Source organism: Cherax quadricarinatus, chromosome 25 (genome assembly GCF_038502225.1).
Source record: "Cherax quadricarinatus isolate ZL_2023a chromosome 25, ASM3850222v1, whole genome shotgun sequence".
Lineage (NCBI taxonomy): Eukaryota > Metazoa > Arthropoda > Malacostraca > Decapoda > Parastacidae > Cherax > Cherax quadricarinatus.
The window spans coordinates 10,283,922-10,309,745 of record NC_091316.1 but is presented as its reverse complement, the minus strand read 5'-3'; the positions used below and the strand labels follow the sequence as shown (position 1 = coordinate 10,309,745).

At 43.2% G+C, this 25,824-nt stretch overlaps 1 protein-coding gene and 1 non-coding gene across 10 annotated transcripts in view; one reads left to right on the top strand and one right to left on the bottom strand.

Annotated features, from left to right (window-relative positions):
* Positions 1–25,824, bottom strand: part of LOC128689952 (uncharacterized) — a 1,227,005-nt gene that overhangs the window by 955,142 nt on the left and 246,039 nt on the right. The gene's annotated exons all lie outside the window — the stretch shown is intronic.
* TRNAV-CAC (transfer RNA valine (anticodon CAC)) lies at positions 11,749–11,822 on the top strand. The gene has a single exon. It is a non-coding gene; the product is annotated as a tRNA-Val (tRNA).

The following is a 25,824-nucleotide window of genomic DNA, read 5'->3' as shown; positions in this document are numbered from 1 at the left end:
AAAAGCCATTGACAGCATGCCCATGCACTCAGCCCCGGGTCCAGACTCGTGGAACTCTGTTTTCATTAAGAACTGCAAGAAACCCCTCTCGCGTGCCCTAAGTACACTATGGAGGAGGAGCTTGGACATGGGTGAAATTCCACGGTCACTTAAAACAACGGATATAGCCCCACTCCATAAAGGTGGCAGCAAAGCATTAGCTAAGAACTATAGACCAATAGCTCTGACGTCCCACATCATAAAAATCTTTGAAAGAGTGCTAAGAAGCAGGATTGCAAATCACCTGGATTCCCAAAATCTGCACAATTCAGGGAAACATGGGTTCAGGGCAGGTCGCTCCTGCCTCTCACAACTACTGGATCACTATGATATGGCCTTGGATGCATTGGAAGAAAATCAGAATGCAGATGTAATATACACAGACTTTGCAAAAGCATTTGACAAATGCGGTCATGGTGTAATAGCCCATAAAATACGTGCTAAAGGAATAACTGGGAAAGTGTGGAGATGGATCTTCAACTTCCTAACAAATCGAACACAAAGAGTAGTGGTCAACAGAGTTAAATCGGAGGCTGCCATAGTGAAGAGCTATGTTCCACAAGGCACAGTACTCGCCCCCATCTTTTTCCTTATCCTCATATCAGACATAGACAGAGATATACATCACAGCACCGTATCATCCTTTGCGGATGATACTAGGATCTGCATGAGGCTGTCATCTGCTGAGGACGCGGTTAACCTCCAAGAAGATATAAACAAAGTTTTCCAGTGGGCAACGGTAAACAATATGATGTTCAATGAGGACAAATTCCAACTACTCCGTTATGGAAAACTGGAGGAGATAATAACTAGAACAGAGTATACTACAGACTCTGGCCATACAATAGAGCGGAAAAACAATGTAAGGGACCTGGGAGTAGTAATGTCTGAGGATCTCACTTTCAAGGATCACAACAGTGCCACGATCGCACGTGCAAAGAAAATGATAGGATGGATAATGAGAACGTTCAAAACGAGAGATGCCAAGCCAATGATGATCCTTTTCAAATCACTTGTTCTCTCTAGGCTGGAATACTGCTGTACATTAACATCTCCATTCAAAGCAGGTGAAATCGCAGATCTAGAGAGTGTACAGAGATCCTTTACTGCACGCATAAGTTCTGTCAAGCACCTTAACTACTGGGAACGCTTGGAAGCACTTGACTTGTACTCATTGGAACGCAGGAGGGAGAGATATATCATAATCTACACTTGGAAAATCTTGGAAGGAATGGTCCCAAATCTGCACACAGAAATCACTCCCTACGAAAGGAAAAGACTGGGCAGGCGATGCAAAATGCCCCCAATAAAAAGTAGGGGCGCCATTGGTACACTAAGGGAAAACACCATAAGTGTCCGGGGCCCAAGACTGTTCAACAGCCTCCCATCAAGCATTAGGGGAATTGCCAATAAACCCCTGGCTGCCTTCAAGAGAGAGCTGGACAGATACCTAAAGTCAGTGCCGGATCAGCCGGGCTGTGGCTCGTACGTTGGACTGCGTGCGGCCAGCAGTAACAGCCTAGTTGATCAGGCCCTGATCCATCGGGAGGCCTGGTCGTGGGCCGGGCCGCGGGGGCGTTGATCCCCGGAATAACCTCCAGGTAACCCACATGTGACCATGCACCACCCACATGTGACCATGCACCACCCACATGTGACCGTGCACCACCCACATGTGACCGTGCACCACCCACATGTGACCGTGCACCACCCACACGTGTACATGCACCCCTGCCAACAACTGTACATACTTGAAAGTACACATCATACTATATACGTATTAAACAAAAGTGTCATAAGAGAACTGTAAGTAGTCCAAATTGTTACACTGGTTGCGCAAGGTGTCCCTGACTGAATAATTTTTTTAACAACGAAGCTGTTACTCGTTTTTTTTCAATCTGCTGCGCTCATTTTTTTAATGTACTGTACCATATTCTTTCTCTTTTCTCTCATCCCTTCACGCCTATCTCTCTGTCTTTCTTCATCTTCCCTCTGTTTCCCTCTCTCACCCTTCCATCGATCAATCAACCAGCGTACGTCATTCGATACTTCTGGTCGACTGACAACAATTTTATTAAAAGCGAAATTTAGGAAGCGACTTCAAGAGCAGTGAATTGATCCTTCCAAACACAAATCGGTGGTTATTCTCAAAAACGCACGAACGCTCACACGCTCGTGCGCACGCGTTCACAATTTACGCATGCACACAAAAAAAAAAATGGCCAGGTGTCCATCAACAAGTCCCTCTGACAAACGGTAAACCACACAGGGCACTCTGAAAAATTACTCATGGTCTTGAAGACACAAGGGCAGTGATCATAGTGGCAGGGACTGCACCCACCTTCCCTGCCGCAATATTCTTCAAGTGAAATAGGGCGGGCCACTAGGTGTGTGTGTGTGTGTACTCACCTAGTTAAGGTTGCGGGGGTCGAGTCCGAGCTCCTGGCCCCGCCCCTTCACTGATCGCTACTAGGTCACTCTCCCTGAGCCGTGAGCTTTATCATACCTCTGCTTAAAGCTATGTATGGATCCTGCCTCCACTACATCACTTCCCAAACTATTCCACTTACTGACTACTCTGTGGCTGAAGAAATACTTCCTAACATCCCTGTGATTCATCTGTGTCTTCAGCTTCCAACTGTGTCCCCTTGTTACTGTGTCCAATCTCTGGAACATCCTGTCTTTGTCCACCTTGTCAATTCCTCTCAGTATTTTGTATGTCGTTATCATGTCCCCCCTATCTCTCCTGTCCTCCAGTGTCGTCAGGTTGATTTCCCTTAACCTCTCCTCGTAGGACATACCTCTTAGCTCTGGGACTAGTCTTGTTGCAAACCTTTGCACTTTCTCTAGTTTCTTTACGTGCTTGGCTAGGTGTGGGTTCCAAACTGGTGCCGCATACTCCAATATGGGCCTAACGTACACGGTGTACAGGGTCCTGAATGATTCCTTATTAAGATGTCGGAATGCTGTTCTGAGGTTTGCTAGGCGCCCATATGCTGCAGCAGTTATTTGGTTGATGTGCGCTTCAGGAGATGTGCCTGGTGTTATACTCACCCCAAGATCTTTTTCCTTGTGTGTGTGTGTGTGTGTGTGTGTGTGTGTGTGTGTGTACTCACCTAGTTGTACTCACCTAGTTGAGGTTGCGGGGGTCGAGTCCGAGCTCCTGGCCCCGCCTCTTCACTGATCGCTACTAGGTCACTCTCCCTGAGCCGTGAGCTTTATCGTACCTCTGCTTAAAGCTATGTATGGATCCTGCCTCCACTACATCGCTTCCCAAACTATTCCACTTACTGACTACTCTGTGGCTGAAGAAGTACTTCCTAACATCCCTGTGATTCATCTGTGTCTTTAGCTTCCAACTGTGTCCCCTTGTTACTGTGTCCAATCTCTGGAACATCCTGTTTTTGTCCACCTTGTCAATTCCTCTCAGTATTTTGTATGTCGTTATCATGTCCCCCCTATCTCTCCTGTCCTCCAGTGTCGTCAGGTTGATTTCCCTTAACCTCTCCTCGTAGGACATACCTCTTAGCTCTGGGACTAGTCTTGTTGCAAACCTTTGCACTTTCTCTAGTTTCTTTACGTGCTTGGCTAGGTGTGGGTTCCAAACTGGTGCCGCATACTCCAATATGGGCCTAACGTATACGGTGTACAGGGTCCTGAACGATTCCTTATTAAGATGTCGGAATGCTGTTCTGAGGTTTGCTAGGCGCCCATATGCTGCAGCAGTTATTTGGTTGATGTGCGCTTCAGGAGATGTGCCTGGTGTTATACTCACCCCAAGATCTTTTTCCTTGAGTGAGGTTTGTAGTCTCTGACCCCCTAGACTGTACTCCGTTTGCGGCCTTCTTTGCCCTTCCCCAATCTTCATGACTTTGCACTTGGTGGGATTGAACTCCAGGAGCCAATTGCTGGACCAGTTCTGCAGCCTGTCCAGATCCCTTTGTAGTTCTGCCTGGTCTTCGATCGAGTGTATTCTTCTCATCAACTTCACGTTATCTGCAAACAGGGACACCTCAGAGTCTATTCCTTCCGTCATGTCGTTCACAAATACCAGAAACAGCACTGGTCCTAGGACTGACCCCTGCGGGACCCCGCTGGTCACAGGTGCCCACTCTGACACCTCGCCACGTACCATGACTCGCTGCTGTCTTCCTGACAAGTATTCCCTGATCCATTGTAGTGCCTTCCCTGTTATCCCTGCTTGTGTGTGTGTGTGTGTGTGTGTGTGTGTGTGTGTGTGTGTGTGTGTGTGTGTGTGTGTGTGCTCACCTAATTGCACTCACCTGATTATGGGTGCAGGGGTCGATTCACAGCTCCTGGCCCCGCCTCTTCGCTGGTCGTGTGTGTGCGTGTGTGTGTGTGTGTGTGCATCAAAACATAGGCGGGATGCACAAAAGTAACAAAACCAGTGACTGACAGTACATAAGTAACAAAACCATTAACTGACAGTACACGAGTAAAAACCAGTAACTGACAGGAGATTCAGTGATGGACCCACAGAGATAAAATATGATAAAGGGAATGAGAAGGAAAGAAGCAAAAAAAAAATCGAAGAGAAGTCTTCCTCACAGACACAACGATCACTAGTGGAGGCACCCACACACACACACACACACACACACACATAACTAACTAACTAACACACACTAAATAACTGCTGCAGCATATGATGACTAGCGAACCTAAGAACAGTATTCCGGCATCTCAGTAAGTCATTCGGATACCTGCACCACCGTATGCGTCAGGCCCATATTGGAGTATGCTGGCTCCAGTTGGAGAACCCACACTGGCCAAGCACGTCTAGGAAATTAGAAAGCGCAAGGTTGCAACGAGACTAGTCCCGGGCTAAGGGGCATATCCTGCGAGGAGGTTATGGAATATTTCATGAAGGTGATGCACTGGAGGACACGAGGACAGATGGGGACATAGTAATGTCATGTAAAATACTTAGAAGATCGACAAGGTGGACGAAGGATGCTCTAGAGATGGGACACAGCAACAGGTCTGGTGGAGTTGAGGGCTCTGATGAGTCACAGGGATGTTACAGTATTTCTTCAGTCATAGATTTGTCAGGAAGTGGAACAGTCACAAAGTGAGGTGAGTGGAAGCAGGTACCACATAGCTTTAAGAGAGGTATGATAAAGCTCATGGAGCAGGAAGAGAGCGGACCTAGTGGCGACCAGTGAGGAGGGCCAGGAGTTATGGATCGACCCCTGCAACCACAATTAGGTGAGTACAAAATCATCACTAATATTCCCTAGGTGAATTTAATTAATTGTTCAGATGGCTCTCCCTCCTCCCCCTCCTCTTCCCCCACTTCCCACCTCTACCTCCCCCTCCTCCTTCTCCTCTCCTTCCCTCTCCCACTTGTACTCTAACAGAGGTGTAGAAGAACTCTTTACCCTCCTCCTCCCTCCCTTTTTAGTGTTATTGACACAAGCGCTGCTGCTGCTACCTGCTGCTACTGCTACTGCTGCTGCTGCTAACAACCTTGCTGTTGCTGTTGCTGTTGTTGCTGAGTTGTAGGTGCTGTTCTGCTGCTGCTGCTTCTGCCGCTGCTGCTGCTACTGCTACTGCTGCTGCTGCCGCTGCTGCTGCTGCTGCTGCTACTGCTGCTGCCGCTGCTGCAGCTGCTGCTCTGCTACTGCTGCTACTGCTGCTGCTCTGCTGCTGCTGGCGGTGCTGCTGCATCAGCAGCAACAAACTAACCTACAGCTTTACCTAAAGTCATTTTAGCCATTGGTTAACTAATGCAGCGTATTTATAACACTAGTTTTTATTAATATTTTGCATTCACGAGAGGTGTACAGCTGACCCAGGGTCACAACGCCTGGGGGCGGGAATAATGAGGCTCCATCAAAGGACGGGACATTACTTCCACATCAAGCTCAAGAGTATAATGTCACTTGGCTGACCTGGTTAATATGTTTCTCTGTTTATTTCATTACACACCGGACGATTAACAGTGTTAAATTCTGTTAGCATTCAGCAGAATTCATCAGCTTCGGCAGCCTCAAAGGGATTTCTTTCCAGCAGAGCTGGAGTTACTATTACTTAAGATTACCATCTCAGGATATCCACGGGAAGGGGAAGAGGAAAGGGTAGTAAAGAGAGAGTTGAAGGGAAGGGTGACATGGTAGAAGTGTCCAGGATTTGCACTTACCCATGAATGATGAATATAATAACTCTAAATAATGGGGATTTTAAATTTTTGGCAAGGCCCAAATTTTTGAATTTACTAATAGTGCATGAAAAATTCAAATAATTTTTTTCACAGAGAAAATATCATGTGCATGCCTCAGCAAAGTCAATACTAGATTTTGCAAAGTATTACTGATACAAAATACTCAAAGTTCAAATTTGCGAAAGTAAGTAAATTCATTTCTCGAAAAAAATATATAATATGCTTTTAGACAAAATATATCTTTACGGAAGAGTATATGTATATTTTTTAGAAAAGGCAATTTGATATCATTAATTTTCTTCATTATAAAATCAACATCAAAGAACTTCGCGCTTTTTTTGAAACTCAGCAACCGATTTTCTGCATATTATTATTATTATTATAATCAAAAGAAGCGCTAAACCACAAGGGCTACTCTAGCGCTGCGATTTTCTGCATAAATTTTGTACAAGTTTGCATGTAAGTTATCAGGCAAAGAAACTGTGTTGGGCCTAATCCTGACAATAAAATGCATACAGCTACGGATGCCGGCTATATTCAGCTTAACAACAAGAACATCAACTGGGATCAGGTAAGCCGTCTTACTCCTCTGCAAGAGGAGAAAATCACTAAGCTCACTCTCGGGCTATGCCTACGGAAGGAAGCCATGACCAGGGGAAGTGCATTACCTGACAAATAAATGATTCATACAGAATTCGAAGAGACAAAAAGGACCTAAAGCAGTTGGTGAAATCGAAAGAAATTCAAAATATTTCTTTCATATACGAAAAACAAAGGTAAAAAAAACACATCTAGTATCGGGCCTTTGTTCAGACAAGATGGAACTTTACAGATTACAACAAAGGAAATGAGTGAGATATTCAAGTCTCAATACTGTGTTTTATGAGCTATTAATCAGTCTAAAGATCGGTAAATCAAATGATTTGTTGCATGGAATAGAGCCTCAAAACCACCATCATGTGTGCCAAATTTCTGACCTGCTCTAACTCCACTGGACTTTCAAAAAACATTGACAACATGCCCATGTAGTCAGTCCAAGTCAGACTCGTGTAATTCCACAGTCGCTAAAACCAACGGATACAGCCCAATCCATAAAGGTGGGAGCAAGTAATAACTAGAACTGTAAGACCAATAGTTTCCAACGTCCCACGTCGCAAAATCCTTCAAAAGATTTCTAGGAAGCATGATCGCAAAACTACTTGGATTTCCAACAACTACACTATTGTGATATAGTATTGCAGATGCTGGAAGATAAACAGGTAATAGCGCACAAAATGCGTGCTGAGGATAACCGGCAAAGTAGGCAGATGGATCTTCAACTTTCTAACCAATCAGACACAAGAGTAGTGGTAGAGTTAAGTGGCTGCCACAGTACAAAGCTTTGTTCCACAAGATAAGTACTCGCCCCATCCTGTTTCTCCTCAAATCAAACACAGAGATATAAATCACAGCACCGTGTCCTTCATAAACGATACTGAATCTGTATGAGTTTGCACCGACTGAGGAAGATATAAACTAAGCTATCAATGGGCAACTTGGATAATATGTTCCAGTGAGGACAAATTTCCAACTCTCCGTTATGGAAAATTGGAGCAAATAATAGCTCAGAAATGAGTATACCACAAACTCTAACCACACAATAGAGCGGAAAGTAGTGTGAAGGACCTGGGGTGTAGTGATGTCAGGAGGAGCTAACCTTCAAGGATCACAGCAGTGTCAGTATCACATCTGCTAGGAAAATGATAGACTGGATAATTGAGACCTTCAAACAAAGGGATGCCAAGCCATTGATGATTCTTTTTATATCACTTGTTCTTTCTAGGCTGGAATACTTATTTTGTACACTATATTCCATTCAAGACAGGTTATATAGATCTAGAGAATGTACAGAGAACCTTTACTGCTATATCAGTTTCGTTAAACACCTTAATTACTGGGAATGCTTGGAGACAGTGGACCTGTACTCACTGGAGCATAGGGCAGAAAGATACATCATAGTCTATACCTGGGAAAATCCTAGAGGACTGGTCCCAAATATGCACACAGAAATCACTCCCTACGAGAAACCATGGAAATACTTGGGCAGGCGTTGCAACATACCCCAAATGTAAAGTAGGGCCCCATTAATACAATGGCAAGACTGTTCAACAGCCTCCCACCAGCCATAAGGGAAATTACCAATAGACCCTGTCTTCAGAAGGAGCTGGACAGATACCTAAAGTCAATACCCGACCAGCAGGGTGTAGTTCGAGATTGGACGCGCGCGGCCAGTGTAACAGCCTGGTTAATCAAACTCCGATCCACACCGGAAGGCCCTAATAGTCGAGATTAGGCCGCGAGCGACCCGGAGCACCCTCCATTTACCTCCAGGTAGAGTAAAGGCAGGACGCTGAAACTGAAACATGGGTTAATAACCTTCAGGCTTTCTAACAAGATTTATTAATATCGTTATCCGTCTTATCGATATCCTTTACCTAATGATTATATATATATACATATATATAGATATATATATATATATATATATATATATATATATATATATATATATATATATATATATATATATATGTGTGTGTGTGTGTGTGTGTGTGTCGTGCCGAATATATAAAACTGGTCAATTAGCAAGAACTCATTTAAAATTAAGTCCTTTCAAAATATTCTCTTATACGTTTAAAGATATAGTTTTCGTTAATTTTAATGTAAAATTTCTAATTTTGCTCCAAAAGAATCTTAGAAACTTACCTAACTACTTATTATAAAAGAACAATTTGTTTAGCCTAACCCAACTAAATATATTTTAGATTTGTTTAATAATTTAATACTAAACAAACACAGTGAAATATATTTTTTCGTTAGGTTCAGAATAAATTTAGTAATTATTGCATATACAAATTTTCGCTTGTCCTATATCAGCAAGATAGGCGTTGCTATTTAAGCCAAGATCATAAAGTTCTGCCTATTCAGCACGACATATATATATACACATACATGCATACATACACGAGAGTATAGTAGTAGCCAGAAGTGTGTGTAATGTGGATCCCTGACTTTCTTGATGAAATGCGCGCAGTTGATGGCCATCCAGAACTGGTTTCCTTTGAAAAGTTAAAATTATTACACGCTGGTACGCTAAGGAAGGGGTTACCAACTCCACTAACCACCATCCACTTTTAACCACTCTATAACTCACTAAAACTTCCCTGCCTGTTACCACTATCTCCCCTCAGTGCTTCTACCACTTACCCCCTCTTTCTCAGCAGTATCCTCAGTTTCATGGACACTAACTGTTCAACTTTTCTATACCACTACTACAGCAGCAGTAGGAGAAACAAGCGGTTACAATGTCTTGAGACAACACTAAGGGCAATGTACCGCCCGTCCTTAAATCAGTTGCTACTGCTGCTCTTGTGGTTGCCTCAGGAGTAGACTGAGAGGGGGAAGGGGTGATGTGTTGAGGGCGTCTGTAAGGCAACAGGAGTGGGATAAGATAGGATACCGGGAGTGGGATAAGATAGGATACCGGGAGTGGGATAAGAATACTGGATGACGGTTGTAGTGGTGATGGTGGTTGGTTGGATGAAAACTGAGGCAGTTTTGGTTTGTGATTATGGTCGGTTGTGGTAGTTGGTTGGTGGATGAATAGTGGTGGAGGCTAGCTGGGTGACGGTGCTCGTTGGGTGGAGTACTGCTGGTAGTTGGGTGGATGTTGATGAGTGGGTGGTAGGAAGATTGTGTGTGGAGGAAGGTAGGAAGATGATAGTGGAAGGTAGGAAGATGGTGGTGAATGGCAGAAAGATGGTGGATGGTAGAGAAGATGGTGGTAAATAGCAGAAGACTGTGGTAGATGGTAGAAAGATGGTGGTAGATAGTAGAAATCCTGCTGGTAGATGGAAGAAAGATGGTGGTGGATAGAAAAAATGGTGAAGTCTCTGGTGGCAGTTGAAATGTCAGTCTTCTGCTGTTTTGCTGCTATTATTGTTTTTAGAAGTGATGCTAGTGGCTGAGAGTGAAGAGGTGGTGGTGGTGGTGGTGGTGGTATTAATGAGAGATGGTGGTTGTGGTGGTGGGTGTACTACCGCTCATCTTCGTCATCTTACCTCTCCTACTACAGAAGGGAAACACCTGGAGCTCCTACATTCAGGAATCAACCCGACATCCTAATCTTAGTATTCCAATAGGTGCTGGTAAGACAGTGAGATGAGTGACTTACAAGCCTCAGACAGTAATTATCTGACTATGTAGCGTCACTCCTGGGTCTCGTTTTCTATTCAGCTTCCAAGAAATTTCGCTTCCCTAAGTAAAACAATTTTTGACGTTGTGGTATGTTACGACTAGTTAATTTTTATTAATAAACGACATTCTAACCAAATCAAGCCTGGCTGAATCTAACCAAACGTAACCCTAGCAAACTATCCTAATCTAACTAACGTAAATGAAAATATGAAAATCTTACTTGATTGATGGGTAGCCCGCATCGACTCCAAGGTTGAGAGACTGATTACCTCATTCTCTTTCTGTACTTCTGAAGTTTCTCTTTTGAAAATTAGGTTGGGCAAATGTTTTATTTAGTGGGATGAATTGTAAAGGACCTGCCTAGTATGGGCCAACGGGCCTGCTGCAGTGATCCTTCTTTCTTCTGTTCTTATGTTTTTATATCGACTTAAGAAATGCCAGACCATCTCCCTGCATGTTGGTGCCAGACCATTTTCCCTTCATGTTGTGCAGACCATCTCCCCTACATTGGTGCCCAGACCACTTCCCTACATGTTGAGGTGCCAGACCATCTCCCCAACATGCTGGTGCCAGATCACACTTTCATACATGTTTGATTTCCAGACCATCTCCCCTACATGTTGGTACCAGACCATCTCGGACATGTTGGTGCAGACCATCTCCCCTACATGTTGGTGCAGGTGTCTCCCCGACATGTTGGTGCAGACCATCTCCCCTACATGCTGGTGCCAGACCACTTCCCTACATGTTGGTGCCAAGACCATCTCCCCTACATGCTGGTGCCAGATCACTTCCCCTACATGTTGGTGCCAGACCATCTCCCCTACATGTTGGTACCAGACCATCTCCCCATGTTGGTGCCAGACTAAACTCTCATACATGCTGGTGCCAGACCACTTCCCTACATGTTGGTGCCAGACCATCTCCCTGCATGTTGGTGCCAGACCATCTCCCTACATGTTGGTGCAGACCATCCCCTACATGTGGTGCCCAGACTATCTTCCTACATGTTGGTGCCAGACCATCTCCCCTACATGTTGGTGCCAGACCATCTTCCTACATGTTGGTGCCAGACCATCTCCCCTACATGTTGGTGCAGATAACTCTCCCCTACACGTTGGTGCCAGACCATCTTCCTACATATTGGTACCCAGACCATCTCCCCTACATTTTGGTGCTGAACCATCTTCCTACATGTTGGTGCCAGACCATCCTCCTACATGTTGGTGCCAGACCATCTCCCCTACATGTTGGTGCCAGACCATCTCCCCTACATTTTGGTGCCAGACCATCCTGTAGCGCAGTGGTCAGCGCAGTCGGCTCACAACCGATTGGTCCCGGGTTCGTATCCCGGGCAGGGCGAGACGTATGGGCAAGTCTCCTTACACCCGTTGCCTCTGTTCACCTAGCAGTAAATAGGTACCTGGGTGTTACTCGACTGTTGTGGGTCGCATCCTGGGGGATGGTCAATGCTACGATACCTGAGCTCCGAACTCCTCAACTGACCTAATTGCTCTCCTCGGTGAGTGAGAACCAGTGAAAACTGAAATCAGTACCAATGTTACGATGCCGCAGAGCCTGAACAAAACTGCCGCAAGGCGACGAAGAGATGCCGAGCTGCCGCATGCAGAGATAATTGAAGTGGCCTATAGTACCAGACTTGCACACGAAAATCACTCACTACGAAAGCAAAGGCTTGGCAGACACGATGCAACGTCCCCCAATGAAAAGCAGAGGTGTCCATAGCGATTAGAGACCATACAATAAGTGTCAGGGCCCAGAGACTGTTCAACTGCCTCCAGCACACGCCAGGGGATGCAACAGACCCTGGCAGTCTCAAGCTGGCACTGGACAAGCACCTAAAGTCAGTTCCGGATCAGCCGGGCTGTGGCTCGTACGTTGGTTTGCGTGCAGCCAGCAGCAACAGCCTGGTTGATCAGGCTCTGATCCACCAGGAGGCCTGGTCACAGACCGGGCCGCGGGGGCGTTGACCCCCGGAACTCTCTCTCTCTCCAGGTAAACTACATGTTGGTGCCAGACTATCTTCCCTAGATGTTGGTGCCAGACCATCTCCCACATGCACAATTTCAGACCATCTCCCCTACATGTGTGCCAGACCATCTCCCTACATGTTGGTGTCAGACCATCTCATGTTGGTGCCAGACTATCTCCTACATGCTGGTGCCAGACCATCTTCCCTACATGTTGGTGCCAGACCATCTCCCTATGTATTTGGTGCCAGACCATCTCCCCTACATGTGGTGCCACACCATCTCCCCTACATGTTGGTGCCAGACCACATCTCCCTACATGTTGGTGCCAGACCATCTCCCTACATGTTTGTGCCAAGACCATCTCCCCTACATGCTGGTGCCAGACCATCTCCCCTACATGTTGGTGCCAGACCATCTCCCCTGCATGCTGGTGCCAGACCATCCCTATGTTGGTGCAAGACCATCTCCCTACATGTTGGTGCCACACCATCTCCCCTACATGTTGATGCCCAGACCATCTCCCTACATGCGATGCAGACCATCTCCCTACATGCTGTTCCAGACCATCCCTACATGTTGGTGCCAGACCATCTCCCCTACATGTTGATGCCAGACCATCTCCCTACATGTTGATGCAGACCATCTCCCTACATGCTAATTGCCCAGACCATCCTACATGTTGGTGCCAGACCATCTCCCTACTGGTGCCAGACCATCCCTATGTTGGTGCCAGACCATCTCCCTACATGCTGGTGCCAGACCATCCCTAATGCTGGTGCCAGACCATCCCCATGCTGGTGCCAGACCATCCCTACATGTTGGTGCCAGACCATCTCCCCATGTTGGTGCCAGACCATCCCTACATGTTGGTGCCAGACCATCTACCTACACTCATTCATGCTTTAGAATGGCTACATAAACATGAGAGTTTAGCGCTGATCAACACTCCTTCAGCTTTCTCCTCATATTTTTTCGTTATATTTAGTGTATTACATCATCTCTCTTTATGTATACTAATATTCCAGTATTGCAACGCGTAATGCAAATAATCAACAAGACAAATGACAAAGAAAATTTGTGTGTTTGTGTGTGAGAAGTGGTATGTATACTCTTGCAAGTATACATACACACCTTCGAAGATCTTCCTGACAGTGTCATATTCCTCGTTCTAGACATTAAACTGAAGCATGTGAATAGTTTGTGGGGTGGTGATGAGGCATTTTATTTTACAAAATCAGAAATGAGGAGAAAGTGAAACGGATACATCTCCCCTGCTCTCTCTGTTTTTTCATTGTTATTCCCTCGTCCTCCCTTGTAAGGAATACTATCATGCTAGTTAAGGTCTACTAATCCATGGAACTTGCGCTACGTGCCCTTCCCATAAAATCAAACCTATTTTCCCCTCCCCATCCGTCCCATTACTAATGCGCTGCATGACCTTCATGGTTAGCGCTCCCGTTGGAATATAATGTTGTCCCTCCTACCTCGTCTTTGTCTATCTTTTTGTCTTAGAGCCGCCGGTGTATTATTATTTAATTTGGCTGGGATATAGGAAATGAAAGTGAAGAGGCACGTCTTATATTTCAGGGAGATCTTTCTGTTATTTTATGTGTTTTTTTTTTTACCGCAAGTCTCAAAATCCGAAAGATGGAGTGAGAAATGAAAGAGTGAGGCGGAGAGAGTAAGCGATTAAGAGGAGCAATACAAGAAAGGAATATCAATGAGAGAACAAGAAGACGGGGATGGGGAGTAGGAGAAGAGGTAATGAGAAAGACAGAAACTAAACATGGGATGGGGTTAGAGGTCAAGGGGGAGGTGAAGCAATAAGCCAGGAGGGCTGCAGTAATCAACAGTTAGCGTGGATGACAAGCACTCGCCCAGCACAATACAGCGCCACTGGGTAACTTCTCTCGCCTCTGTCACACGCCATCGGCTGCCACTCTCACGAGTGCCAGTTGCTTACTGCTAATTGGACTGTGTTCAACGTAACCCCATTGCTGATTGGCCCGTTATTATAGCTGGCTGGCCATTCAATTACTTCTGGGCTCTAGAGTCGTTTCATAGCCCTCAGTAATTGTTTCCATTGTTCTATATGGACTGATTGCAGTCTGATCGCTCTTGTTTGATGGGCAAAGACACTAGATTCAGTTCACCAATATTCAATAAAGCAAGCAGGATGGATTGAACTTTGAAACTGTGTAAATTACATTGCTAAGCTGATGTTTGTAAACGTTTAAAATTATAAAAATTCTGGTAAATATCATCTCATAAACTGTTCATTGTACCAGCTTAATAAGTACTACAAAATGCAAACAGCATCTACCAGCTTAACACGTACCATGGCTGCGCCGGTTATAACAGTTATAAGCACAGAAGGTACCAGCTAAAGAAACCTAAACAGGTACCGGCTAAACAGCCATCCAGATTAATAGGTACCAACAACAAGTACCGTGAGTGCGCCAGCTTACCAGTCAATATAATCTCATATGTCAATACAAGCTATCGTTTTTCCGTGTTTCCGATGTGGATTATACTTAAGCTCTGCCCCCTTCCATATTTTATATTTTATTCTCATTTCGCTTGCACCGGGCAATGCCTGTAGAGATGCCTTGTTGTACTGAACTGAATTTCATCTTATATTAATAACGCATCTCCGTAACATGTATCTCAGGCAAATGTGCAGTGTGAGCCCTGGAGCCTCTTTTGGAACTTCTTTATTTTACTCTGGAAGTCTTTGGCTCAAAACTTCTCGAAACTTAAACCACATTCTTTTTGTGCCAGACTGGATTCTTGAAGTAAAATTGCATTCTTGCTAAAAGTGAACTGGGCCAAATTTTGTGGTTAGATCATATCAAAGTTACCTTGAGAACAATACCAATACACTGTGTCTCTTCGATTATCATTAACGAAACGAGTGTATATAAATGGTGATGTGACACGAGGATGGTATGGACGGTCATGCATTTCACATTGACGGTGATGCTTGACATGGGGACGCTAATATTGTTATTATCCGTGAAGTGTTGGAGTATATACTGTAGTACAGTCCGGCTGCCAGCAAGCTTCTGGTGATACAGGAGCGTTGCCGCCATACAAATAGTTACGTAAATGATTAAGGATGAGGAGAATAACAAGGCATCACACGGGGACCCTACCTGTTATAAACAGAAGACAGCAATATTAACACTGCAAAATGAAAATATTAGATGCACTATTACATTGCATTACATTATTACATTATTTTATTATTTTTCCAGTTACATTATTTTGGTAATTTTCAAGTGCATTTTTAAATAACTACTCAATTACAGTTCTTAATATTTACAACGTGTAGTGATAATCTTTCAATTATTTTGGCATTAATTTTTCAATAAAGAAAACTCTTATCAATTCAATATCAATTATCACGAATGATTTACCAAAAAATATTGACATTTTTAAAAACAGCGTCCTCTTCAGGAAGGTGCCTTCTTGCCAGTGATGGGCTCTTGATCCAGGCTGAACTTATACTCCCCTTCCTTGGGTCGAACCTGATTACCACCCACTTCCCAGGCGCTGTATAACCCTTACGAGTTTAGTAGTTCATAATAATAATAATAATAATAATAATAATAATAATAATAATAAAATATAAGAACTAATAACATATACGTCTATCATAATAATAACAGAAAAAATATATATTATTTTTAATACTCTTCAAGCAAAACAGAAAAATGATGATCTTATCTCAAAATTTGTTCAAATTCCTGGTTCCAGCGCTTCACTGTGATCACATGGAGACAAACGACGATGCCGTAATTGTAACTGGAAGAGTGACAAAGGCATTTATAAATAATATGCTTAATAATTTGTTTACTAGTCAGAGGCAGGGAACTTAGCTGGAATAAGGCAGAATGCCTAGTCACTGCTCAGCCACCTGACCATCAGAAAAACTCAAATCAGCGTTTACATACACACTGGAATCGTTAGCGACTTATATTTGCCAGCTTACAAAAGGGACACCTCCCACCAGCACGACCAGTGCCAGAGCAGCTCTGATCTCAAATGCATTATTTACGAGATGTAAATCCTAATTCACTAAGTTTGTGAGGTTGAAGATAAAGAAACACTGCAGAAGCTTCTTTTGGGACAACGTCTCGCTATGTGTAAAGATTTATTAAGCCATAATTATGATGGGATAAAGCTCTACAGTCTACACACACAGCGTAACGTTATTCCAATCAAAGCTTGTTTAACAACGAAGTCATTTCTTCACTATCGTTGACAAAACGCCGTTTAGATCCAAAGTTAGAGGGTATTGGTAGTTTCGCGCGCACACACACACACACATAAACGTTGCAAACCTCCCTGAAGGCAGGACCTCGGGGTGAGGATAGTTCCGAGCATATCGCTTGAGGCGTACACAGCAACTGAACCTTGGCCGTAGGAGGCGCGAGACTGGCAAATCAAAGACTCTCAACGAGATCTTTCTGACATTATATACGGCGTTTTTAATCCTATCTTGAATTATACGGCACAAGTATGAAACCCACATCTAATAACACATGCAAAGTAGAAAATGTACAAAGGTTTGCGATGAGAAAAGTCCCAGGCTGAGAGGTATGAGCTAGGAGAGGCTAAGGAGCTAATAGCAACATCAGAGGACAAGAAGGACTAGGGGGTGACCTGATTATGATGTGCAAAATAATGAGAGGATTGAGTGGACAGGGCAAGTCCGAGAGGCGGAGTCTCTCAGGTACACAGGGGGCATAGTTCGGAAGCTGAAAACATAGACGAGTCATTGGGATGTTATTATGAAATACCTATTTAGCCTTAGATTAGTAAGGATTGTGTAACAACCTAAAGAGAGATGTAGTAGAGGCAGAATCCATACACAGTCTAAGAAAGTATGATAGAACTCACGTAACCAGAAGGAAAACCCAGTTACTCCTAGCGGGGCCAGGAGCTCAGACTCGATCAACACAATTACAAATACACACAAATACACACACACAGTAGCGACTACAGTGAAGAGGCGGGGCTAGGAGCTATGACTCGGCCCCTGCAACCATAACTAGGTGAGCACAACTACGTGAGTACACACACACGAACAATGCTCTTTATCTCTCCTTTGATCTAGGATAAAATAATAATAAGATACAATATACAATGTGAAAGAACCAGAGGTAACAACATGAAGAGAGACTCTAAAGAAAAAGCAGCAGTAGCAGCAGCAAGCAGAGATTCTTCAGCAACTGCCAAGTTACTTTTCCCCAGTCCCTCAAGACTCACTTGTGTGGTGCAGGAAGTCACAGTATTGTGCCTTTTTTGTTCTTCCTGTACATAATCTTATAGGATTGGAGTTAACGTTGATAAACCCTAATTATAAAGACGGAGCGATTATGTTATGAGGAAAAAGAAACCAGGAACCACCAGAAAACTGAGGAAGCATGAATATACAAATTCAACGCTCATGTTGCATTATTATGCACTTTACCACGTTCCTCAGTCATTGCACAGAAATTATATTTCTATTACGGTGATTAGTGACTGAGTGTTTATAAACAAACAAGAGACATTAAAAACATTATTTAAGCAACATCGATACTGTATGCTATTCGTTAGTTTTCCCCAGAACATAAAACGTCTTGTCCGTATTTGGCCCGACTACTGTCACAGAGAACCTACTACCAGGCTACACATTTTTACATTTCTTAATTTTTTTTTATAATTTATAAACTATTATAGTGAACTCAGCTAATATTTCAGCATCAACCAACGCGTTGAGGCCAAAGTGCTGACGTTGCTTCTCAATGATCTTTATATCTTTCATCAAGAAGGTTTGCCTTGGAGGACATAATAAACATAAACAGTAACAATTATACATATCCTTCCTTATGCAGACACGACGATTGTAGCAGTAGAGTTACAGGAGGTAAGAGAGATGGAGTGAAGGGTGAACCCTGCCTTTCACAACGCATACATCCCCTCCCCCTCCCTCATCCACCTACACACTTTCCAATAATGTCTTCCACTTACCTGTTTTATCACCCCATCCCTGCACCTACTGCCCCTCTTGCACCGCTTTCCATCCCTCCTGCATGCTTTCATAGACCCCTCTTACACCATCTACAATCCCTCCTCCACCTCCCTGCACCACCACCTTGGTCCCCTACTGCACCCCCTCCTCGACCTTCGCCTACCTGCCTACCTGACACAGGTGCTCAAGTGGTCCTTCAAAGATCCTCCTCGAGTGGTTGGTGAGATCTGAGCATTGGGGTCAGCCTGCAGCCACTTAGCGCTGATACGGAATTAAGGGCTGAACAAGCGTGAGCCGACTGGTTGGGAGATTAGAGTGAAAAGGCGATTACCATTGATCAGCACCGCTTCATCACTCCGCCCGTGTGTTTCAGTTTTGTCAGAATACAAAAAGTATGCAAGTGGAACGTGATATTTCTTTGGGCGAACTTTGTCGGTCTTTAATATTTGCAAGCAATGGATTTGTTTATATATATAAAGGAAGGTCAGTTTTAACATTGATAGAAACTGATTAAGGTTGAGAAGAGATCGTATTACATTAGATATATTTCAGAGCCATCCTCTACACTCCTTTATATCTCTCTCTCTCTCTTTCTTTCTCTCTCTGAAGCCTTGGACATACAAAAAATGCCACCAGGCCAGAGTGTTTATCGACAAGTCCCTTTGTAAACTGATAGCTAACACTCGCTCCACGCTTCTCTGATCTTTCTCCTCTCTCTCTCACGCACTCTCTTGCCCTTGACCTTTAGAGGAGGAAGGAGGTTGACGCTGTTGCCCCTAAATTGATTCATCCGGACAGATCTAATGAAGCCTGAATTCTTCATATCCTAAAGTTGTTTCACACAATGTTTTCACTCTTCACCTCTCTCTCTCTCTCTCATATGCATATATTCAGCAAACCAGCCGTATCCCACCGAGACAGGGTGACCTAAGGAGAAATGAAAAAGGAAGAAAGTTTTTTGAAATTTAGTAATTTACATACAGGAGAAGGGGTTATTAGTCTCTTGCTCCCGGCATTTTTAGTTAACTCTTTTACGACATGCATGGCTTACGGAAGAGAAGAATTCTTAGCTTCCCAATGAAATAGAATAAAGAACAGGAACTATTAAGAAAATAGAAAGAAAATCAGATAGGTGTATATATATATATATATATATATATATATATATATATATATATATATATATATATATATATATATATATATATATATATATATATATATATATATGTATCGTGCCGAATAGGCAGAACGCGATCTTGGCTTAAATAGCAGCAACTCATCTTGCCATATAGGACAAGTGAAGGAATTTGTGTATGTAATAATTTCGCCAAAATCATTCCTAAGTAACGAAAAATATATTTGATTGTGTTTGTTTAGTACTAAATTATTGTAAACGTATTTAAAATATATTTAGTTGGGATGGAAACTAAAATAAATTGCTCTTGTTATAATAGGTTAGAGTAAGTTTTCTAAGATTCTTTTGGTACCAAAATTAAAAATTTCTACATTAACATTAATAGAAAAATATATATCTTTAAACGTATAAGAAAATTTCAGAAAGGACTTAATTTTAAATGAGTTCTTGCTAACTATTGATTTTACATATTCATTTGACATATATATATGTATATATATATATATATATATATATATATATATATATATATATATATATATATATATATATATATATATATATATATATCGTACCGAATAGGCAAGGCTGATTTTGGCTTAAATATGCCAATGCTCATCTTGCTATATAGGACAAGTGAAAATTTGTGTATGCAATAATTTCGCAAATCATTCTGAACCTAACAGAAAAATATGGACCCCAGCTTTACGATCAGCTCCCAACGCGACCAATTATGTAAATGTATTTATGTAAGTGCGTTTGTACGTGTATGTTTGGGGTCTGAAATGGACTAATCTAATTCACAATATTCATATATAGGAACAAATTCGTTCAGTAATGGCACCTGAACATACTTCTGGAATCTGAGAATAATATGTCATAAGCCGGGGGTCACTGTATTTCATTGTATGTTTATTTAGTATTAAATTATTGTAAACAATATCTAAAATATATTTAGTTGGATTAGATAAAATCAAATTGCTCTTGTTATAATAAGGTTAGGTAAAGTTTTCTAAGATTCTTTTGGTGCAGATTATAAATTTTACATTATCATTAATGAAAAAATATGTCTTTAAACGTATAAGAGAAAAATTTTAGAAAATACTTAATTTTAAATGAGTTCTTGCTTGAATTGACCAGCTTTACATATTCGGCTTTGACATATATATATATATATATATATATATATATATATATATATATATATATATATATATATATATATATATATATATATATATATATATATATATATATATATATATATATATATATAAAATGTAAAACAATCACAGGTTTCCGTTTTATACTCACCCGGCAGAGCGATAAGTACGTCCTGGGCGGTTGCTATCTACCAACCTACTACTAGTATACATATATATATATATATATTTATACTATTTGTTGGCACATATACTCAGTTTTGTTCTTTGATGCTGCTCTCTTCCTGTTTTCTTATCTCCTGTGTATGCAGATAAGTAGTTCGCTTAATACTGTAATTCAAATGTGAGCATGAGAAAGGAAGCCAGTTAGAGCCAAGTGGAGAATAACTTACCAAGAAAAGTAGATTAGATGCAGATTGTGCCGCTGGAAGGACAAGTGCTGCTCACACGACAATAGCAGCTTCGCGGTAAAACCAGAAACAAAGCCCAGCCAAAGAAAGTCCTGCAACGAAGACGAGGCTCAAGACACAAGAGATTAAGTTGACTTCGAAATAGCAGTTTTCGCTAAGTTATTCGCCAGTCCTCATGAACCTGACGTTAGTTCGTAGCCTCATTGTACGTAAATTACTTTACTCCATGTTTTCTTCTATATTATTCCCCTCTTCGTTCCTATGGTTCTTCTTTTCCTTCCTTCTTTCCTTCCCTCCCTCATTTTTTTCTACCCAATCCCACCTCAAGTTCTTCCTCTTTCTCTTTATAACTTCTTGCTCTCATTCTTCTTCCTGCCCTCCTCTCTTCCTTTTTCTCTTTGAGCCATGCAGTCTTCCCTCCCTCCTGTCTGCCTGCCTTCCTGCCTGCTTCCCCATGCCTGGCTTCCCCGCCTGCCTGCTTCCGCCTGCCTCTTCCCTGCCTGCCTGTTTCCTGCCTGCCTGCTTCCCCATATGCCTGCTTCCCGCCTGCCTGCTTCTCTGCCTGCCTGCTTCTGCCTGCCTGCTTCCCTGCCCCTGCCTGCTTCCCCGCCTGCCTGCTTCCCCGCCTGCCTGCTCCCCGTCTGCCTGCTTCCCTGCCTGCCTGGTTCCCCGCCTGCCTGCTTCCCTGCCTGCCTGCTTCCTGCCTGCCTGCTTCCCTGCCTGCCTGCTTCCCTACCTGCCTGCATCCCCATGCCTGCTTCCCCGCCTGCCTGCCTGCTTCCCTGCCTGCAGCCCTGCTGCCTGCTTCCCTGCCTGCCTGCTTCCCTGCCTGCCTGCTTCCTGTACCCGGCTTCCCTGCCCCTGCCTGCTTCCTGCCTGCCTGCTTCCTAACCTGCCTGCTTCCTCTGCCTGCCTGCTTCCCTGCCTGCCAGCTTCCCTGCCTGCCTGCTTCCTGCCTGCATATAGCCTGCCTGCCTGCTTCCTGCTTATGCCTCTTCCTGTATATATAGCCTATACCTGCCTGCTTCCCTGCCTGCCATATTTACCCCATATATTCCCCATATATATTCCCAATGTTATAGCTACCTCTTATACCTTCCCCATATATATAGCCTACCCTTATAACCTATCCCCATGCCTCTTCCCCGCCATAATCAGCTTCCCTGTATGCTTCCTGCCTGCCTCATTCCCACTGCTGCCTGGCCTTCCTGCCTGTACTCTGCTTCCTGCCTCTCTATTCCCTGTATTTTATGGCCCCCATATATATTCCCCATATATATCCCCATATAACTATATTTCCCTCTTACATTTCTTCCCTGCTTCTTGGCTTCCCCATGTATATCCCCATATATATATTTCCTCTTATATATTCCCCATGCTTATATCCCCGCCTGCCTGCTTACTCGCCTGCCAGCTTCCCTGCCTGCCTGCTTCCCTGCCTGCCTGCTTCCCCGCCTACACTGCTTCCCCATGCCTGCTCCCCCGCCTGCCTGCTTCCCCGCCTGCCAGCTTCCCCTGCCTGCCTGCTTCCCTGCCTGCCTGCCTGCCTGCCTGCCTGCCTGCTTCCTGCCTGCCTGCTTCCCTGCCTGCCTGCTTCCTACCTGCCTGCTTCCCTGCTGCCATTCCCTGCCCTGCCTGCTTCCCTGCCTGCCTGCTTCCCTGCCTGCCTGCTTCCCTGCCTGCTATATTCCCTGCCTGCCTCTTCCTGCTCCGCCTGAACCTCGCCACAGCGCTCCCCAACCTAGGGCTTTTGGAGAGATTGAGCTGGGTGGAGCTATGAATTGAGGGTCTCAAGGCATGTCATTTGTAATACTGGTCCCCTCCCTCCCTCCTTCCTCTTACTCTCTTATTCTTTCTTCCCTCCCTTCCTCTCTGTGTTTACTCTCTCTTCCCACCTCCCTCTGCATTGCTCTTTGTTTACTGTGTCCAATCATCTCTCTAATTTTCTTTCCTACCTCCCTCTACCTAGTTTACTTTTTCTTCCCTACCTCCTCCTGCCTTGTTTACTTTCTCTCCCTCCTCCTCCCTCGTTTACTTCTTTTCCTCTCCCACCCTCCAGCTCTTACTCTTTCTTCCCTGCCTTTGCCTCTTTTACTCTTTCCTCCATTCTTCCCTCGCTCTGTCTTTCATCTCCACAAAATGTTGACATAAATAAAGGAAAAAATTAATATCAAACTATCAGGCAACAAGTAACGAAATATTTACGTAATTTGTTGCAGAATTTAGGTGCAAGATGAATAGCTTCACCAGAAGTTGGCTAAGTATGGGGCTCAGAACTTAGATCAAACAACTCTTGTGTAATTGTGCTTTAAAAACCTCTCCTGCTTGTCTCAAGTCAAGTATAAATATAACAACATCATGGTCAAGTTAATGCAGGCAGGCTCTCCATTAATATTTTAAGATTTAATTAATCTATTTCTATTGATACACTGCTCTGTTATGTTAATGTTAGACTTGCCATTATCAGTGAATGTAATTATTATTTTTTTATTTTCACGAGGAGCTAGACTTAAATGTTCATGCAGCGCCTGGGGAATAGGACGCAAGCGGCTTTGATTCTAGGAAAGGAAGAAACGGTTCAATTCCTCAGATCAAGAGGTCTTCAGCATCATGGTACCTACCTACCTACTTTGACGGACCATTATCATTTGAGACTAATTCCAGCTATTAGAAGCATAACTGCCAAGTTACTTCCATGAGCTTTTATGGATCGTGGCACAGAGCCAGGAATAATTTTGTAAACAAAATGTTCGCGATGAGCTAGTCACAAAGCTACATGTATCTTTACATGTAAATAAATTATCTGATGCTATAATGAACCACAACGTTTCAATGCCACATCAACGGTCTTCAGACAAGCAAACGCACTACCACCGTCACAACGATATCCACACTTCTGCAGACACCTAGAAAATAAGTCGGCGATGGAGAATGTGTTTTCTTGTTTTAGGATTACCCAACGCAGGGCAGTAGTAATGAATTAAAACTAAAATGTACTGGCCATGATTTAAATATTATAAGAATATAAAGAAAGTTGGTAGGCAAAATTTAAAACTAAGTAGTAGGGCTGAAAAAGTTAGACGTGTCCACTGGGATTATGAGAAAAGAAAACACAGGTGGGTGGAAGTTCTAGAAAAAACAGACAGCTGCTAGCTGCTTTGTATTTCTAGAGACACCATACCTTTTCACGTGATCCTGCGCTGACAGGTAATGTGCGGGTAGAGGAGGGAAGATCTCCGCTCCTCTAACACTTCCTCTTCCTCTATGCAGGTAGCAAGGATCATAAAAGTCTCGCTGTGATGGAGAACTCTGCGAGAGGCAGTGAGAACACTTATAAAAGAAGAAGTATTTAGAAAGTTCACGAAAGGGTACCTAGAACACCGAATAGAGATATAGTATACTACACAGACAACTAAAAGAAATAAAGTCGTCAGAAATAAGGGGATGAGCTGTAGAGACAGTATAAAAACTAATACAGCAATGTCAAAGCAGAAAATCTTCTAAAGCATTTTTATAAAGTCTAAGAAGTTGGTTTTATTGAGCGCTGAGGAGGTCACTAGAGTATTGCCCTTCTAATTTATTTAGTGTAGCTATCGAAGTAACAATATCACTTTTATTTCCACTCTGTATGTTTATTGAAGATGATGCAGGTGAAAAGAATGGTGCAATGAGTGTAACCTAAGAGCTTAATGAATAAAAACTTGCTCACTACGATCCTGGTACAATATTTATGAGCGGTAGAGAACCTGGTAGGGATAGTAATATGTTTATCTGAATCCTGTAGCGCTTAACTCGTGTGTCACTGGGCAAAGGTATGTTGGAGACTTGCTCTCCGTCCGCTAAACGCTGCCTGGTCTTGGCTGCCGTTATTGGAAGATAACAGTCTCATCAGCTGTACATTTTGCTAGTTTATAAGATATATTAGGTTTTTTAAATCAAGCTGAAACTAATGGCTGCAATGCTGGTAAACCAGCATTTTTAGTTCAGATGACTCAAAAACAGTTAAGTTAGGACAGAGTAAGGTCTCTCGAAAACAGGACAAATGTTTCCTGACCTTGAGTCTTAGTCATGTGATGACTGGCAGCTGAGCTTTTCGTCATCTGACCGAGACTTTCCACTGCGTTTGCCATCTACTCTTTTACAACATAGTTTGTAATTACAAGTAATCCCCTTATACAGTAGGCTAGATTCGGGCTGCTGCTGTCAATAAAATTGCTGCAAGTGAAATAGCTTTTTTTCACTTTCTATTGCGCATATAAAAACCTGATAATATCCTAACACTATCACACATACGAAGTGAATAATAGAGCTAGTTCTAAAAAATGCCTGCATATACAGTACACATTACTTACCTTAAAATATTTTCGCCCTTAAGCTTATAGTGAATATATTTATTGTAGGATGTCTGAACAAATGAAGATTGGATATAACTGAAAACCACTGAATTAGCGAAACGCTGTAAAGCGGAGTCTACCTGTATAACCATTGGTTCCAGAAGCAACGAGTGACACACAAAGGTCGCTGATGATGGTCAGTACATCATGACCACTACTTTCAAAGTGTCCTCCATATACAACATCACCTTGAAGAATTGCCAACACCTAACAGTAATTGCAAACCAGAAGCGATACAGGATGC